The sequence below is a fragment of the Macaca mulatta genome, chromosome 20 (genome assembly GCF_049350105.2).
Source record: "Macaca mulatta isolate MMU2019108-1 chromosome 20, T2T-MMU8v2.0, whole genome shotgun sequence".
In the NCBI taxonomy this organism is placed as follows: domain Eukaryota; kingdom Metazoa; phylum Chordata; class Mammalia; order Primates; family Cercopithecidae; genus Macaca; species Macaca mulatta.
In genome coordinates this window covers 64,538,284-64,556,953 of record NC_133425.1, presented here as the reverse complement: position 1 = coordinate 64,556,953, position 18,670 = coordinate 64,538,284, and the positions used below count along the sequence as shown (strand labels likewise).

Below are 18,670 nucleotides of genomic sequence, written 5' to 3'. Positions count from 1 at the left end.
TGGCTAATTTTAGTATTTTTAGTAGAGATGGGGTTTCACCATGTTGGCCAGGCTGGTCTCGAACTCCTGAACTCATGATCCACCCACCTCAGCCTCCCAAAGTGCTGGGACTATAGGTGCGAGCCACCACACCCGTCCTAAATTTTTTTTTGAGACAGTCTCGTTCTGTCACCCAGGCTGGAGTGCAGTGGCGCGATCTCAGCTCACTGCAACCTCCACTTCCCAGGTTCAAGCGATTCTCCTGCCTCAGCCTCCCGAGTAGCTGGGATTATAGAAACCCACTACTATGCCCAGCTAATTTTGTATTTTTAGTAGAGATGGAGTTTCACCATGTAGGACCAGGCTGGTTTCGAACTCCTGACCTCAGGTGATCCACTTGCCTCGGCCTCCCAAAGTGTTGGGATTATAGGCATGAGCCACCACACGTGGCCTTTAATTTTTTTAAGTGTACAATTCAGTTAGTTTTAGTATATTTACCAGGTTGTACAATAATCACCACTATCTAATTCCAAAACATTTTCATCTCCTCACAGAGAAACCTCATATCCATTATCAGTCACTCCCCATTCCTCCATCCCCTGCATCCTCTGACAACTATTACTCTACTTTCTGAATTTATACATTTGTCTGTGTTGGGTATTTCATACATATAGGGATCATACAATACATGGCCTGTTGTGTCTGGCTTCTTTTCCTTACCATATATATATATATTTTTTGAGACGGAGTCTCGCTCTATCACCCAGGCTGGAGTGCAGTGGTGCAATCTCGGCTCACTGCAAGCTCTGCCTCCCGGGTTCACGCCATTCTCCTGCCTCAACCTCCCAAATAGCTGGGACTAAAGGCACCTGCCATCACGCCTGGCTAATTTTTTTTGTATTTTTAGTAGAGACAGGGTTTCACCGTGTTAGCCAGGATGGTCTCGATCTCCTGACATTGTGATCCACCTTCCTCGGCCTCCCAAAGTGCTGGGATTACAGGCGTGAGCCACCGCATCTGGCCTCCCTTACCATATTTTCAAATTCATCTATGTTGCAGTATGAATCAATACTTCATTCCTTTTTATTGCCAAATAATATTCCACTGTGTACATATATCAGATGTTATGAATCTATTCCTCAGGTGATAGATATTAATATTTATGTTGTTTCAATTTTTCAGCTATTATAAGTAATGCCTCTCTATATATAAATATAAACTTTTATGTGGACATATGTTTTCATTTCTCATGGGTATATACCTAGGAGTGGAACTGATAGGTCACATGATAACCATGTTTAACCTTTTGAAAATGGCCAGACTATTTTTCAAAGCAACAGTACCATTTTACATTTCTACCGGCAACATAGGAGGGTTCCAGTTTCTTCACATCCTCATAATTTGTATTATTTTAAAGTAAGCTTTTTTTTTTTTCCTTTGAGACAGAGGTTCACTCGTCTCCCAAGCTAGAGTGCAGTGGTGCAATCTTGGCTCACTGCAACCTCCGCTTCCCAGGTTCAAGCGATTCTCCTGCCTCAGTGTCCCAAGTAACTGGGATTACAGGCACTGACAATCAGGTCCAGCTAATTTTTGTCTTTTTAGAAGAGACAAAGTTTCACCACGTTGGCCAGGCTGGTCTGAAACTCCTGACCTCTAGTGATCTGCCTGCCTCGGTCTCCCAAAGTGCTGGGATTACAGGTGTGAGCCACCGTACCTGGCCAAAATAAGCTATTTTTAAATGCCATTTATTGGCACCAGAAATACAACAGATATCAAAAGTTCTATACAGAAAGCTATGTGCTTACTTAATTCACGCTCTCAGTAAACTGGATAAATCCCAAGGTTTCTTTCTTTCTCTCTTTTTTTTTTTTTTTGAGACGGAGTTTCACTCTTGTTGCCCACACTAGAGTGCGATGGCTCGATCTCGGCTTACCACAACCTGCCCCTCCCAGGTTCAAGTGATTCTCCTGCCTCAGCCTCCCAAGTAGCTGGGATTACAGGCATGCGCCACCACACCTGGCTAATTTTGTATATTTAGTAGAGACGGGGTTTCTCCATGTTGGTCAGGCTGGTCTTGAACTCCCGACCTCAGGTGATCCGCCCACCTTGGCCTCCCAAAGTGCTGGGATTACAGACGTGAGCCACCGCACCTGGCCACCCAGGATTGATTTCTGAAACCTCTTTCCTAATGCTCCTAAAACAATGCTGAGGCCGGGCGCGGTGGCTCAAGCCTGTAATCCCAGCACTTTGGGAGGCCGAGACGGGTGGATCACGAGGTCAGGAGATCGAGACCATCCTGGCTAACACGGTGAAACCCCATCTCTACTAAAAAATACAAAAAAAAAAAAAAACTAGCCGGGCGAGGTGGTGGGTACCTGTAGTCCCAGCTACTCGGGAGGCTGAGGCAGGAGAATGGCGTAAACCCGGGAGGTGGAGCTTGCAGTGAGCTGAGATCCGGCCACTGCACCCCAGCCTGGGCGACAGAGCAAGACTCCGTCTCAAAAAAAAAACAAAAAAAACAAAAAACAATGCTGATACTCTCAATGCTGAAACACTAATGATTGTCCGCAGGAAGAGGGGTGGGCAGTGTGTGAGGTAATACATACTCACAGTCCACGTGAAAGATGAGTTTCAAAGATACACACAGAGATTGCTTAAAAATTAACTCTCGACACATTGCCAAGTTAGCAAAAATAAAACAAAAACCAAGCATGAGGTCAGCATATTGTTAAGTTATAAACAGGGTTGATATGTAGTGAAACAATCTTCCAAAGGTAGGCCTGGTTCTCCTATACTTAAGACCCCTAGGAAACTCAGCCCTTCCATCTTGGGAACAGAAAGAATGAGTGCACTACGATTGATTATTTTTCCCTGTGGCAAAAATGTAGACTTCAGAGCCAGAGGCACAAATCCAAATCTTGATGTTGTCATGAGGTATCTGAATCACTTTGGGCCAGTTACTTAACATCCTTAAGCCTCAGTTCCCTCAACTGTAAAATGGGGAGAATAATTCGTAACTTGCACAGTCACTGTGATTAGCACATAGATAGTCAATAAATGCTAACTTGTCATAATAAATGACAATAAGTACTTACTGTCATTTCTCTTTACATCCAAGGCAATCTTGGAAAGTGAAAATAGCTAACAGTGAAGTAGCCAGTTCATCTTTTACTTACATATGAGTACTAAACTGTTAAATATTCTGATGCAAATTTGCATGTATCAATCTTTGATTGATGGAGGAAACCACTGGACAGATATTCCAAAAATGAAGCTAGTGTAAAACTCAAGTGTTGTGGGCTTTGAAATGCAATCTCTGGCTTGGGAGAGGGAAAGGAGGCATCATATACATATATATATAAAAAAGATAGGTTATAATATCTAGTCTTATTATATTTCACGCTTGTTGACAGAATCAAAGCTTTCTAGATAATTAAGCATTATTTAATTTTTTTTTTTGAGACGGAGTCTCGCTCTGTCTCCCAGTCTGGAGTGCAGTGGTGTGATCTCAGCTCACTGCAAGCTCCGCCTCCCAGGTTCACGCCATTCTCCTGCCTCAGCCTCCGAAGTAGCTGGGACTACAGGCGCCTGCCACCACACCTGGCTAATTTTTTGTATTTTTTTTTAGTGGAGATGGGGTTTCACTGTGTTAGCCAGGATGGTCTTGATCTCCTGACATTGTGATCCACCTGCCTCAGTCTCCCAAAGCGCTGGGATTACAGGCGTGAGCCACCGCGCCTGGCTTAGCATTATTTAATTTTAATAAATATTATTGACAATCATAATACATCTTTTTATTTTATTTTATCTTTTTTTTTTTTTTTTATGGAGTCTCACTCTGTCTCCAGGCTGGAGTGCAGTGGCACAATCTTGGCTTACCACAACCTCTGACTCCCTGGTTCAAGCAATTCTCTTGCTTCAGCTTCCCGAGTAGCTGGGATTACAGGCACATGCCACCATGCCTGGCTAATTTTTGTAATTTTAGTAGAGACAGGGTTTCACCATGTTGGCCATGGTTGGCCAGGATGGTCTTGATCTCTTGACCTTGTGATCTGCCCGCCTCGGCCTCCCAAAGTGCTGGGATTACAAGCATGAGCCACTGCGCCTGGCCTTTAAATTTTAAAGATACAACAACATCACCAATTTCTATCATCATTTGAAAGTTCCAGAGAAGTAATCTAGTATACTGGGGGGGAAATAAGGTTAAGATTAAGATTAAGAGGCCAAGAACATGGTTCAAATTATTTGCTGTGTAATCTTGAAAAAGGAACTTAACTCACGTAGGCCTCAGAATTTTCACCTATAAAATGGGGATATCTCACATCACAACCAAAAATTATCCCAAAATGGATCACAGACCTAAATGTAAGAGTAAAATCTGTACAACTTTTGGAAGTAAACACAGAAATAAATCTTCATTATCTTGGGCTAGGCAATGATTTGTTAGAAATGATATAAAAAGTGCAAGCAATGAAAGAGAAATTAGGCGGGGTGCAGTGGCTTACACCTGTAATCTCAGCATTTTGGAAGGCTGATGCAGGCAGATTACTTGACCCCAGGAGTTCGAGACCAGACTGGGCAACATGGCAAAATCTTGTCTCTACACGAAATACAAAAATTAGCTGGGCATGGTGGTGTGCACCTGTAGTCCTGGCTACTTGTTACTTGGGAGGCTGAGGTGGGAGGTCAAGGCTGTAGTGAGCCAAGATCAAACCACTACACACCAACTTGGGTGAGAGCAACACCCAAGAAAAAAAAAAAGAAGAAAGAGAAATTAGACTTCATCAAAAGTAAAAACTTCTGTGTTTCAAATGACACCATTATGTAAGAGAAAAGGCAATCCACGGGATGGCAGAAAACACCTGCAAATCATGTATCTGATAAAGGACTTTTCTCCAGAATATATAAAGAACTATTATAGCTCAATGATAAAAAGGAAAATAAAATTAAAAATGGGCAAAGAGGCTGGACGTGGTGGCTCACGTCCTAGCATTTTGGGAGGCCAAGGTTGGGGGGATCATCTGAGGTCAGGAGTTCGAGACCAGCCTGGCCAACAGGGAAAACCCTGTTTGTACTAAAAATACAAAAATTAACTGGGCATGGTGATAGGCATCTGTAATCGCAGCTACTCAGGAGGCTGGGGCAGGAGAATCGCTTGAACCTGGGAGGTGGAGGTTGCAGTGAGCCAAGATCATGCTGCTGCACTCCAGCCTGGGCAACAGATGAGACTCCATATCAAAAAAAAAAAAAAAAAAAAAAAAAAAAAAGGCAAAGGATCTGAATAGACACTTCTCTAATGAAGACTTACAAATGGGCAATGAACTCAAAAAAAGACCCTAAACATCACCAGTCATGAGAGAAGTACAAATCAAATCACAATGAGATACCACTTCACACCCATTAGGGTGGCTATGTGAAAGCTGAACATACAAATTCAGTCATTCTTGTCATACCCAACTAAGAGTTGAGAGGCCAGGGAAACAAAGCGTGCAGTGCACATAACATTGCTCCAAAAGTATGATTCTCTACAAGCCTGGCTGCTGAAACTGCCTACTGTGACCTAAAACCAAGAAATAAAAAATAAAAAGAAAAAAGAAATTTAAAAAAGTAACCTAAAACCAGTTTTATCTCATAGCTACTAAAACAAACTTGCTGCAACTCAAAGACTAGTTTTACCCACCACTGTCACTCCTCAGAGCTTGTCAGCTGCCCAAAACTTTACTAGGTGCCAATGAACTTTCTTTCCAGAACAATATGTTACATTTCTCCTTTTTATAAAATCTCCAAACTTCTTCCTCTTTTTTTTTTTTTTTTTTTGAGACAGAGTCTCGCCCTATCACCTAGGCTGGAGTGCAGTGGCCTGATCTCGGCTCACTGCAACCTCTACCTCCTGGGTTCAAGTGATTCTCCTGCCTCCAGAGTAGCTGGGATTACAGGTGTGTACCACTACACCGGGCTAATTTTTGTATTTTTAGTAGAGATGGGGTTTACCATGTTAGCCAGGTTGGTCTCGAACTCCTGAACTCAAGTGATCCGCCTGCCTCAGGCGTGAGCCACTGTGCCTGGCCAAACCTCTAAACTTCTCTTTGTTCTTCAGACATATGGAAGACCACCCTGTCTGTGTATACCCTGTACTGCAATTCTTGCTTCTGCAAAAATGTTTTAAATTTAGAGATTTGTCCTTATATTTTATTTGATTTTGACATACTTGGTGTCAGAAGTGGGATTCCAAAGCTGACTCACCTTGGGAAAAATCATCGGCCCTTAGAACTATGACATAAAGTACTCACATGGAAGGCCTTTGAGCATCCTCTCTTTCACGAGTCACCTAGGTGTTCCCTAGTGAGTCTCCTGGATGGCACTCCTGATTTGGGTAAAGTTCTGTTTTGTTTGGGATTTGGTTAGAGAAGGGTCTTTCCTCCTCTTGTTTGGAGGGAGGTCTCTCTCTGGTTGGGAGATCTCCTGTTGGGGAGGATTCTTTTCCTCCTGGCAGACCTCAGCTGTGAGGTCTGAGTGAAGAGATATTTTTCCTCCAGGTTGAGGCCTGGGTGAAAGGATTTTTCCTTTTCACTTCAGTTGGGAAAGGCAGCTTATCATCCTCTTGGTAAATACATGCTTTATTTTCCATCAGCAGTTGCGTTTATTTGGCTTTTGCATATTCAACACTTGCATTTAATTGGCTTTTGTATATTCAACATTAAACCGAGTCACCTAGATAAGTTTAATTACAAATGGGCTCTCAAAGTTCAAAGGCATGCCAAGATATATTTTGAGATTCCAGCTGGTAACATGTTCAAACATTATAGGGATCATGCAGTCTGTTGTTCTTAAAACTAAACTAAAAGACCATGGCAATAAAATCATACATTCCAAATAAGACTTATATCTCAAGGGATATCTTGAGGCTAAAAAAACAAAATCCAACCCAGACTCAAAGACTGACTAGCTATAAAATACTATCTCAAAGTTAGTTGAGACTCTCTGCTTTGGAGCTTGCCCCTCCCCTTCTTAGAATTCCTTCTTTCTTGCTCTAAGCTAACTCTCTTTTTCCAAAACTCCTCAGCGAGGCTGGCATACTGACTACTTAAGTAAAAAACATGTACAAACTAGCAGATATTTTTTAAAATATTATTTTGACCTTCATGCTGTTTCTTAAAAGCGAAAAATAAAATTCTCATATAAAAGACCCCTTCCTATACTAAAAGGAATGAGGAGATTCTTATCTTCAAGGGCAAAAAATTGAGACCAAGACAATACTTTACAGACACTGTTAAAAAAAAAAAAAATCTCTTGGCCAGGCACGGTGGCTCACACCTGTAATCCCAGCACTTTGGGAGGCTGAGGAAGGTGGATCACGAGGTCAGGAGATTGAGACCATCCTGGCTAACATGGTGAAACCCTGTCTGTACTAAAAAATACAAAAAATTAGCTGGGCGTGGTGGCGGGGGCCTGTAGTCCCAGCTACTCGGGAGGCTGAGGCAGGAGAATGGTGTGAACCTGGAAGGCAGAGCTTGCAGTGAGCTGAGATTGCGCCACTGCACTCCAGCCTGGGTGACAGAGTGAGACTCTATCTCAAAAAAAAAAAAATTCTCAGATTCAGGTTGCAGTGAGCTTTGATCATGCCACTGCACTCCAGCCTGGGTGACAAAGTGAGACCCTGTCTCAAAAAATAAAAATAATAATAAAAATAAAATAAAGAACAAAAAGAAAAAAAAGGAATAAAAAAAATAAGAATATAAATATAAATAAGGCCGGGCATAGTGGCTTAACCTGTAATCCCAGCACTTTGGGAGACCAAGGCAGGCTGATTGCTTGAGCCCAGGAGTTTGAAACCAGTCTGGGCAACATGGCAAAACCCTGTCTCTACAAAAAACACAAAAATTAGCTGGGTGTGGTGGCATATGCCCGTAGTCCCAGCTACTCGGGAGGCTAAGGTGGGAGGACTGCTTGCACTCCAGGAGGTGGAGGTTCCAGTGAGCTGACATTATGCCACTGCACTCCAGCCTGGGTGTCAGGGTCAGACCCTGTCTCAAAAAAAAAAAAAAAAAAAAAATTAAATAAATGAAATAAAATAAAATTTCTCAGATTCATATTTCAGAGGCTCAACTTCTGCAGTATCTTGCTATATGGAATTCATAGGTCATACATCACTGCATTTAGCATTTTCTCCCCTTAAAAAGTCCTGAGATGATAACGCTCTCCTTCAACTTTGTCATCAGCTCCTGAACTTTTTCTCCAGTTCTAACTCTGCCGTTATGGCCTGACACTAAAACGTTTATTTTAATGGCCTAAAAAAGCAATGTTTTCCTCCAATATAATTTGATTCTGTATTCCTCACTTTCCTTGATGCATCTAAATTGTTACTCTTATAACCTAGACCCATTCTTCCTATGTCAGATTAAATTCAAATAATCTTTTCACCAGCTTTGACTTCCAGGTTATCTAAATGAGGTTCCCTTTAGAAAAAACAATCACACTGTAAGAGGTTTTTCTTTATCTTTTTGGTAAAGAAAAAGACTTTACATTTTACTATGATGATTTTCTGCATTGCCTTTATTATGTTTTTGATGACTTTAAAAAAACTGAGCTTTAAAAGGGTTAAGGTTTTAACAACCATGTAACTTTTTTTATTTTTTTTTTGAGATGGAGTGTTGCTCTTGTCGCCCAGAATGGAGTGCAGTCGCATGATCTCGGCTCACTGCAACCTCCGCCTCCTGGGTTCAAGAGATTCTCCTGACTCAGCTTCCCAAGTAGCTAGCATTACAGGAACCTGCTACCACGTCTGGCTAACTTTTGAATTTTTAGTAGAGATGGGGTTTCGCCATGTTGGCCAGGCTGGTCTCGAACTCCTTACGTCAGGTGATCCACCTGCCTCGGCCTCTCAAAGTGCTGGGATTACAGGTGTGAACCACTGTGCCCGGCTCTACATTACTTTTTTTTTTTTTTGGAGACGGAGTCTCGCTCTGTCACCCAGGCTGGAGTGCAGTGACCGGATCTCACCTCACTGCAAGCTCTGCCTCCCGGGTTCACACCATTCTCCTGCCTCAGTCTCTCAAGTAGCTGGGACTATAGACACCCACCACCATGCCTGGCTAATTTTTTGTATTTTTAGTAGAGACGGGGTTTCACCGTGTTAGCCAGGATGGTCTCGATCTCCTGACCTCGTGATCCACCCGTTTCAGCCTCCCAAAGTGCTGGGATTACAGGCTTGAGCCACCGCGCCCGGCCTCTACATTACTTTTAAAGTCTTTTGATTATCACACTGGTTAAATAAATGGCTATAATTTTACAATAACCTGTAATTCTGGGGTTTTTTTTTTTTCCCCTTTCTTTCTAAGAGATGGCGGGGCAGGGGGTTCTTCCTATGTTGCCCAGGTTGGCCTCAAACTCCTGGGCTCAAGAAATCCTCCCACTTCAGCCTCCCAAGTGGCTGGAACTACAGGCACATGCCACTATGCCCAACTGTAATTCTGTTTTCATCAAATGTTTTCAGCATTTTAACATCTTTGAGAAACTTCCCCAAAATCAAACCTAAGCTGTCTTTTTCCCCCCCACCCTCAGAGACAGTCTTGCTCTGTCACCCAGGCTGGAGTGCAGTGGTGCAATCTTGGCTCACTGCAGCTTCCACCTCCCAGGTTCAAGTGCTTCTCCCACCTCAGCTTCCCGAGTAGTTTGGACTACAGGAATGCACCACCATGCCTGGCTAATTTTTGTATTTTTTGGAAGAGATGGGGTTTTCACCATATTGGCCAGGCTGTCTTGAACTCCTGACCGCAAGTGATCCACCCACCTCGGCCTCCCAACGTGCTGGGATTACAGGTTTGAGCCACCATGACCAGCTCTGATAACTTTAAAATCAACAGACTCAATACAAATTTCTAAGACTCTAATAAAAAAAAAAAAGTGATAGATTCATAAAACTACTAATAGAGATCAAACAGGAGTTAATTATGAGATTAAGTAAATAATGTTTTATGACTTTTATTTAAAACATTGTTACTTTATGCAAATATTTTGTTTCCCCCTTTAAAAAAATTTTTCTAAGTTATGTATCATTTCCAACAAGTTGATAAAGTGTACTTTTGTAAACAAAGATAAAAACATGTTTTTTCTTTTCCTTACTTAATCCCTCCAAAATTCAAAAACTATTTCTAAATATTCTTAGGACAATATGGTTATTTACATAAACCCAATAAAATTCTGTTCTTAAATGTTAGTTATATTACCAAGGCTTTGACTAAAATGTCATATTTAAAAATACACATAAAATGCCTGACTTCAAGGGTTCCCAGCCTTATAGTAAGTAAATAAAACTGTCACTTTCTGGCAGGCCCAGAAACTTTAGGTCTATAAATAAATGTAAAGTCTGCCTTGGTTTGGCTTCCTAGCTGCAAGATCATTTAAATGTGAGATTCCTATATTTCAATAGGAAATATTTTACTTTTCAATGTAAAAAATAAATTATGTTCCCAAAAGAAAGCTATAATATACCTATTATTAGAATATAACTCTGTACATTGTTTTCAAGTTATTGTTATCTATTTTTGAGTAGTCTAGGTCCTAAAATCTCCCAAGTTCCTACAATCCAAGTTTCTTCCATAAAATTACTAAAACGGGAATTGCTCTGTTCCTAAAGCCCTATAAACTAAAACTTGAGAAATTTTTATAAACAAGTTTTGTGCCTGTTGGCTTGATGTATAGGCCACATAGAAAGTTCACCAAATGGTCCAGTGCCCTAACCAGTGACATTCAAACTACAAACCAGGATGAGAAGTGGACATTGTCCAGGCTGCAAACAGCTTTTCCTAAGATGTCAAAACAAAACTCCACATCATCATGAGACCTTTACTTCCCTTAATGCTCCTCTTTTCATTTGATAAGATGCTGTAATGAAAATTTCACAGTCAATAACTGTTAGTGATAACCTGACAAAACCTGACCTAAAAAATCCTTTTAGGATTAGGCGTGGTGGCTCATGTCTGTAATCCCAACACTTTGGGAGGCTGACGTGGGGGGTAGTTTGAGCCCAGGAGTTTGAGACCAGCCTTGGCGACACAGTGAGACCTTGTCAAGAAAAGAAAAGAAAAACGAAAAGAGAAGAGAAGAAAGAAAGAAAAGAAAAGAAAAAGAAAGGAAAGAAAGAAAAGAAAGAAGAAAAAGAAGGAAGGAAGGAAGGAAGGAAGGAAGGGAGAGAGAAAAGGAAACAAAGGAAAGAAAGAAGGAAGCAAAGAAGGAAGGAAGGGAGGAATGGAGGGAAGAAGGGAAATTAATTATATATTTTTAAAAATCCCTGTAGTCAGACTAAATCAGAATCCAGCTCAGGTGCTACACAGTTTATGCCTGACCTCAAGCTCATGAATCATAGGCAGTCCCACCCAGGAGATGTAGATATGTACAACACACTAGAAACTGAAGCAGACTGCAAAGAGAGACTGCATAGACAACTATGAGATGTGTGAAGTTGCAAATAATTATTTTAAAAATCATGTAATCAAGATATGAACACCAATGAAATTAAAATCCGAAAATATGTACGTGTGTGTATATACATATACATATTTACACATATGTGCATGCATATCTGCTCTAGCTTTTCTGAATTAATGTCAGTTAAATTGGAATGGTATGTGGAAAAATGTGTTCCCTGTTTTGTTTTGTTTTTTCCGTTTCCTAGAATAAAATATCCACGCTTTATGGCAAAAAAAAAAAAGAAAAAAAAAAATCCTTTTAGTCCACCTAGTGGAAAACTATCCCTTACACAACTTACTGTTCAAATTTGCTGGTGGTCCCTTTTCTAAAGTTGGCAATTTTCTGTTTAATTCAAGCAAGTCATAACAACATACTACTTAATGACAACTACAGGTCTCACCCAGTTTCCACTATGGTTTTTGTTTTTGTTTTTGAGACGAAGTCTTACTCTTGTCTCCCAGGCTGGAGTGCAATGGTGCTATCTTGGCTCACTGCAACTTCCGCCTCCTGTTCAAGCGATTCTCCTACCTTAGCCTCCCGAGTAGCTGGGATTACAGGCGCCCGCCACCACGCCTGGCTAACCACTATGGTCTTTTAATTTGTTTAGTTTGCTGCCCTTAGTCTTGGACTCTTAGTTCAAAAGCATTTTACAAACTAAATTTATTATATTGTTGTATTTTTTATATTATAACTTTTAAGCTTTTTTGTTGTTGTTGTTGTTACTTTTTGTTGTTGTTGTTTGTTTGTTTTTTGAGACAGGGTCTCATTCTGTCACCCAGGCTGGAATGCAGTGGTATGATCATAACTCACTGCAGCCTTGACCTCCTGGGCTCAAGAGACCCTCCTGCCTCAGCCTCCCAAAGTGTTGGGGTTACAGGTGTGAGCCACCATGACTGGCCAGCTTTGCTCTTACTGATTGTTTAATCTTTATAATGCCAGCTCTCCCAACAAAATAATGTTAACCCAGTCCTCCGAGATGATTGCTAATGCTTATAGAACTGTTAAGATAGAACTTGATAATTGACTCTAGAACAATGTACCCTAGGAACACTCTTTCTTCTGGACTCTGCTACTCAAATGTGGCCCCAGGTCCCTGACATAAGCCCCCATACTTCCCCGCTGATGTGGGACAGAGATAACCAGAATAGGTCCATCCTAGCTCCAAGGGACAACTAAGCTAACTTATAAGTAGTTAATTGGCAAGGCTTTTAAAAAGAGATCTCAATCAAAAGGGGAAAATGTGAGAGTGGATCATAAGAATTGGGTCATGCCTGTCATATCCAACTAAAATGGAGTTGAGAGACCAGGGGAAAAAAAACACAGGGCACATAACATTGCTGCAAAAATATAATTCCCTGCAGGCCTGGCTTTTGAAACTGCCTGTTGTAGCCTAAAGCCAGTTTTATCGAATCGCTACTGAAACAAACCTACTGTGACTCTAAGACTTATTTTACCCACTGCTGGCACTCATTAATCAGAGCTTGCCAGATCTCCAAAACTTTACTAGTCCCAATGATCTTTCTCCAGAACGATATGTAACAATTCTTCTGTTTACAAAACCGCCAACCTTCTCAGTGTTCTTCAGACATATGGAAGACCACTAGGTCCACGTGTATGCACCAAATTACAATTCCTGCTTCTCAAATAAAATGTTTTAAATATAGAGATTCACCTTTATATTTTATTTTACCTCGACAGCTTTGACCAAAAAAACAGACCATAACAAGTATTGGCAAAGCTGTGGAAAAATCGGAACACTCATACATTGCTGGTAAGGAGGTAAAATGGTATATCTGCTTTGGAAAATAGTTCAGCAGCTCCTCAAAAGGCTAAACATAGGTTTACTATATGACCCAGCAATTCCACTCCTAGGTATATGTATATACCCAGGGGAAATGAAAGCATATGTTCACACAAAAACTTGTACACAAATGTTCCTAACAACACTATTCATAATAGCCAAGTCTACGGGAATAGCACCCTGAACGTGCCCAATCTCATCATAATAGCCAAAAGGTGGAAACAACCCAATTGTCCACCAATTAATGAGCCGGATAAACCAAACATGGCTAAGCAATACCATGGAATATTAGTCAGTCATAAAAACGAATGAAGTCATAAAAAGGAAACCTCAAACCTCAAAAACTTTACGCTAAAGTGAAAGGAGCCAGACAAAAAAGATCGCATATTGTATAATTCCATTTATATGAAATGTCCAGCATATGCGAATCCAGAAATTAAAAAGTAGATCAGTGGTTGCCAGGGGTTGGGGGGAGTGAGCAAGGGAAAGTGACTTTTGATGGGTATGAAATGCTAAAAATGTTTTAAAATTAGATAGTGGTGATGGTTGCACAACTCTTTAAATACACTAGAAACCATTGACTTGCACGTTTTAATTGGGTGAATTTTAGGTATGTAAATTACATCTCAAATAAGAAGTTTTAAAAATGGAGATAATGTCTACTTCCCAGAACTACTTAGAGAACTTACTGAGAGAGCATATAGGAGAGACTTTCTCTGAATGCTTATTTGTTAATTAAGTGGTACAGAAACCAGGTCAGGATATAAAAGAAATCTTCCCTTTTCCAGGACATAAATGGAGATGATAAACTTCGCAGGACTGCATTCCAAATTTCCATGCCAGGTCCAATTAGATGATCCTTCAAGGGACAGAATTATTTTCAGTTAATGGTTTCTCAACTTATTTGAGGTAGAAATCTGAGAATGAGATAGAGATTCAGTTCCTGACAAGTTAAGACTTGTAATCCTGCTCAATTTGAAACTCTGTGAAAACAATTTCATCTTGTATCTACCTTCCCCCTTCCGGGCTTTTGCCTTCCCTCTGCTCAGCTCTTTTGCCAGAAACGAAAGCTCTTCACTGAAAGGAAGAGGGTGGAAGAGCTAGTGTGATTTGTTTGGGCACGTCAAGATGGCTAGATCTCTTCACTCTACACACTGGCATGCTTTCACCTCCCATGGTTGGCCCAGAGCCCAGTTTTTTTTTTTTTTTTTTTTCTTTTAAAAGAAGGCTGGTAGTTTTATCCAAAGATCCTTTTGACACTGAGAGGGACCACTTGGGTCCCTAAAATGCATCTGTTGCTTTCAAAATACCCTTTAAATAATTGAAAGTGACTGAGAGGACATATGAACAGATCTACAGTATAGAAATAATCTGGCTATAGGCAGGGCACGGTGGCTCACGCCTGTAATCCCAGAACTTCAGGAGTCTGAGGCGGGCAGATCACCTGAGGTCAGAAGTTTGAGACCAACCTGGCCAACATGGTGAAACCTCGTGTTTACTAAAATTACAAAAAAATTAGCCGAACATAGTGGTGGGCACCTGTAGTCCCAGCTACTTGGGAGGCTGGGGCAGGAGAATTGCTTGAACCCAGGAGGTGGAGGTTGCAGTGAGCCGAGATCGCACCATTGCACTCCAGCCTGGGTAACAAGAAAGAAATTTCGTCTCAAAAAAAGAAAAAAAGAAAGAATCTGGCTATAATGTCTTATTGAAAAATATCACTTATTTATCATATTCATTATTGAACATCCATTTCAAAACTAAAATGTGAAAAAATGCCCAAACATCTAATGTACACTATGGGAATCTCAAGGATGTATCCTTTTTTTATTTTCTTTTTGAGATGAAGTGTCACTCTGTCACCTAGGATGGAGTGCAGTGGTGCAATCATGACTCACTGCAGCCTCAACCTCCTGGGCTCAAGTGATCCTCCCACCTAAGCCTCCTAAATAGTTGGGACTACACGTGCACACGAACACACCTAGCTAATTTTTATTTTTGTGTGTGTGGAGACAAGGTCCCACAATGTTGCCTAGGCTGGTCTCGAACTCTTGGGCTCAAGCAATCCTGCCACCTCAGCCTCCCAAAGTGTTGGGATTACAGGCATCAGTCACTGAGCCCAGACTTCAAGGACATATTCTAACTCCCATTATGGAAAAGAGAAAGGCTTCTGCCTTTCACCTTATATACTTCATTCTTGTTGAAATTTTTTAAAAACATTGAGAGTGTATTACTTGTATAACAATGATGATAAAAACAGTGAAGAAAGAATATACAAGGAATACAAAAGGGGAGATATTTATCTTCGTCTGTGTAAGATTAAGTTCTCTATCTGTAAACTCTGTAGGGTAACCGGAACTCAGCGACTTTATACATAATTCTGAAGAAGCTGTTATTGAGTATCTGGGAGAAGCTGCTAGAATGACTAAGTCAACCACTGCTTCCCAGTAAGAATAAACAGAGATACACACAGTTTTTCCTAAAATTATATTTAACTCCTAGGGTATTTAGTTCTCAGATTGCTGTGATAGATAATATAGATGCAGAAATTTCTAAGTCCGGAATCAATATATAGCTGTTAAATGAATTGCTGTATTTTATTCTCTTCTGCTCTCCACCTAGACTGTAAAGTTGGTCAGAATTTATAAAAGAAATATAAAATATCAATAAATTAAGCAAAAAGTATACTATAATTTCCACATGGAGCCATTTAGGCAGCTCAGAAAAGGAAAACTTTAAAAATACATAGTCCCCACAACTGAATGCTACTCAGACCACAACCAGGCACTTCCCACCCTGTACTACAGGACAAGAGGGCTAGTCTTGTCTGTCTGGGAGCCCAGAATGGCTTTGTTCCTGTAGTGCTTCAGGCCCAGGCAAACTACATTGGCAATGCAGGTGGGAAAATTCAGCTATTTTCTTTCTTAATGGGAAACTCACCTAAAGCCTTGGCTTTTAAGTGCATATTACAAGCACCAAAAACATCAATTAGTTCAAACTTGTCCATCATCTTGGGAAGCTGAGAACAGAAATTACGCCTCTACCCCTCACGTTCTTCATCACCAAATTAGCTACTAACTGATTTGCACACCAATCAAAATTACTAAAAACAAACACAACACCAACAGCTGTGATTCTGATAGCAGGCCCTAGAGGCTAATGAGCTCAGTGGGTTAATCAACTAAGATGCTTATTCCAAACAGCAAGGTGGCCACATTAGAATGACATGCCACCCATTCCCAAAAATCCAGTCTTAAAAAAAAAAATCAGGCCGGGCGCGGTGGCTCAAGCCTGTAATCCCAGCACTTTGGGAGGCCGAGACGGGCGGATCACGAGGTCAGGAGATCGAGACCATCCTGGCTAACATGGTGAAACCCCGTCTCTACTAAAATATACAAAAAACTAGCCGGGCGAGGTGGCGGGCGCCTGTAGTCCCAGCTACTCGGGAGGCTGAGGCAGGAGAATGGCGTGAACCCGGGAGGCGGAGCTTGCAGTGAGCTGAGATCCGGCCACTGCACTCCAGCCTGGGCGGCAGAGCAAGACTCAGTCTCAAAAAAAAAAAAAAAAAAAAATCAATGGAAACATCTCCTTGACAGTAGTACAGTTTCTTCGGAAAAGTACAGGATGACGTGTGTTCTGAGACTTCTGAATTATAAGCACTTTAGGTTCTTGCTTCTTTGATTTATCTGACTTCCATAAGCACAACTTATGGTCATGTGATCTCCGGGACCCCCAGGTCTATCTCAATTCCTGCCCTCTTTGGCCTCTCAGCTGCCGGTAATTACTTTCTCTCTTGAAACCTGTTACTCTTAGAGCTTTCATTCTCACCTAGTTGTCTTTTACCACTTTGGGTGGTCATTTTGTCTCCTTTGAAAAATTCTCTTTTTGCTTTTGAACCTAATTACAACTTGCAGTTAATCTAAAGTGTTTTGTATATAGGAGATATACAATATATGTTTGTTGAATAAAGAAAGAATTTGGCTGGGCACAGTGGCTCATGCCTGTAATCCCAGCACTTTGGGAGGCTGAAATAAGAGGATTGTTTGAGTTTAGGAGTTTAAGCCTGGGCAACATAGTGAGACCCCCATCTCTACAAAATGTTTTTTAAAAAATTAGCCTGATGTGTGTTGGCACACATCTGTAGTTCCAGTTAATCAGGAGGCAGAGGTGGTAGGATTGCTTGAGCCCCGGAGTTAGACGCAACAATGAACCATGATCATGCCACTATACTCCACCCTGAGTGACAGAGCAAGACTCTGTCTCTAAAAAAAAAAAAAAAAAAAAAAAAAATTAAGAAAAGAAATTCCAGAACTCCAAAACTCCAAGGCTCACGCCTTCTTCGCTATATGATTTCCCCTCTGCATGCTCTCTCAAGCTTCAAGTACTAAGTCTGTATAGATCATATCCACATTATACCCTGAAAGAACTAGCCAGTAAAAACCTGCAGTTACCTTTGTGCTCACTGACAACCTTGCCTCTGGGAGGTAAACAGAACACATCAACGTGAAGAATGGTGTTACTGCATCAATGCCCGTTGCTATGTGACTTGAAAGTGTGTCCCACTAAAGGGATAGCATATATTTCTCTATCCCTCAACTTTTGGGTTGGGCCTCATGACTTGCTTTAGCCAACAGAAAAAGGCAGAATGATAGGATGTCTGCTCCGAGTCAGGCCTGAGGAGCCTCTGGAATTTATGGTTTCTCTTTGACACTTCATGGTTCTCACCATGAGCAGAACAAACCCCGGTAAGCCACTGGTTCAGGGATGATCAGGAACACATGAAGCACAACTACCACAGCTGGCCTGAGATCTGCAGCGAGGGGACAGCCGCCCAGCTGAGCCCTGCTGAAACTTCAGCGGGTCTACAGATGCATGAGTGATAATAAATGATTGGTGTTTCAGGTTACTGAGTGTCAAGGTAGTTTGTTGTTGTTGTTGTTGTTTTCTGAGAAGAAGTCTTGCTCTGCTGCCCAGGCTGGAGTGCAGTGGTGCGATCTTAGCTTACTGCAACCCCTGTCTCCTGGGTTCAAACAATTCTGCTTCAGCCTCCCAAGTAACTGGGACTACAGGCATACACCACCATGCCTGGCTAATTTTTGTATTTTTAGTAGGGACAGGGTTTCGCCATGTTGATCAGGCTGGTCTCAAACTCCTGACCTCAGGTGATCTACCCACCTCGGCCTCCCAAAGTGCTGGGATTATAGGTGTGAGCCACAGGGTAGTTAGTGAAATAGCAATAACTGACAGAATCGGCCTACTCAAGCTTCAGATCTGAGAAGTTACAGAGATCACCACATTATTACCTAGTCATCCAACAGTAGATGTAATAGTGAAGATTCTGATGATGATAACAACACTAAAGTATTAATAGTTAACACATGTTGAACACTGTGTGCCAAGCAGTTGCAAGGAATTAACTCATTT

At 41.3% G+C, this 18,670-nt stretch overlaps 1 protein-coding gene and 2 long non-coding RNA genes across 4 annotated transcripts in view; 2 read left to right on the top strand and 1 right to left on the bottom strand.

Moving 5' to 3' along the window:
* The window catches only part of TANGO6 (transport and golgi organization 6 homolog), a 255,119-nt gene that overhangs the window by 142,793 nt on the left and 93,656 nt on the right, over nt 1-18,670 (bottom strand). The window lies entirely within an intron of this gene.
* On the top strand, nt 628-17,508 carry LOC144337673 (uncharacterized). Its single transcript, XR_013411086.1, has 2 exons — nt 628-757; nt 16,782-17,508. It is a non-coding gene; the product is annotated as an uncharacterized LOC144337673 (long non-coding RNA).
* Nucleotides 8,600-10,449, top strand: LOC144337683 (uncharacterized). Its single transcript, XR_013411097.1, has 2 exons — nt 8,600-9,170; nt 9,407-10,449. It is a non-coding gene; the product is annotated as an uncharacterized LOC144337683 (long non-coding RNA).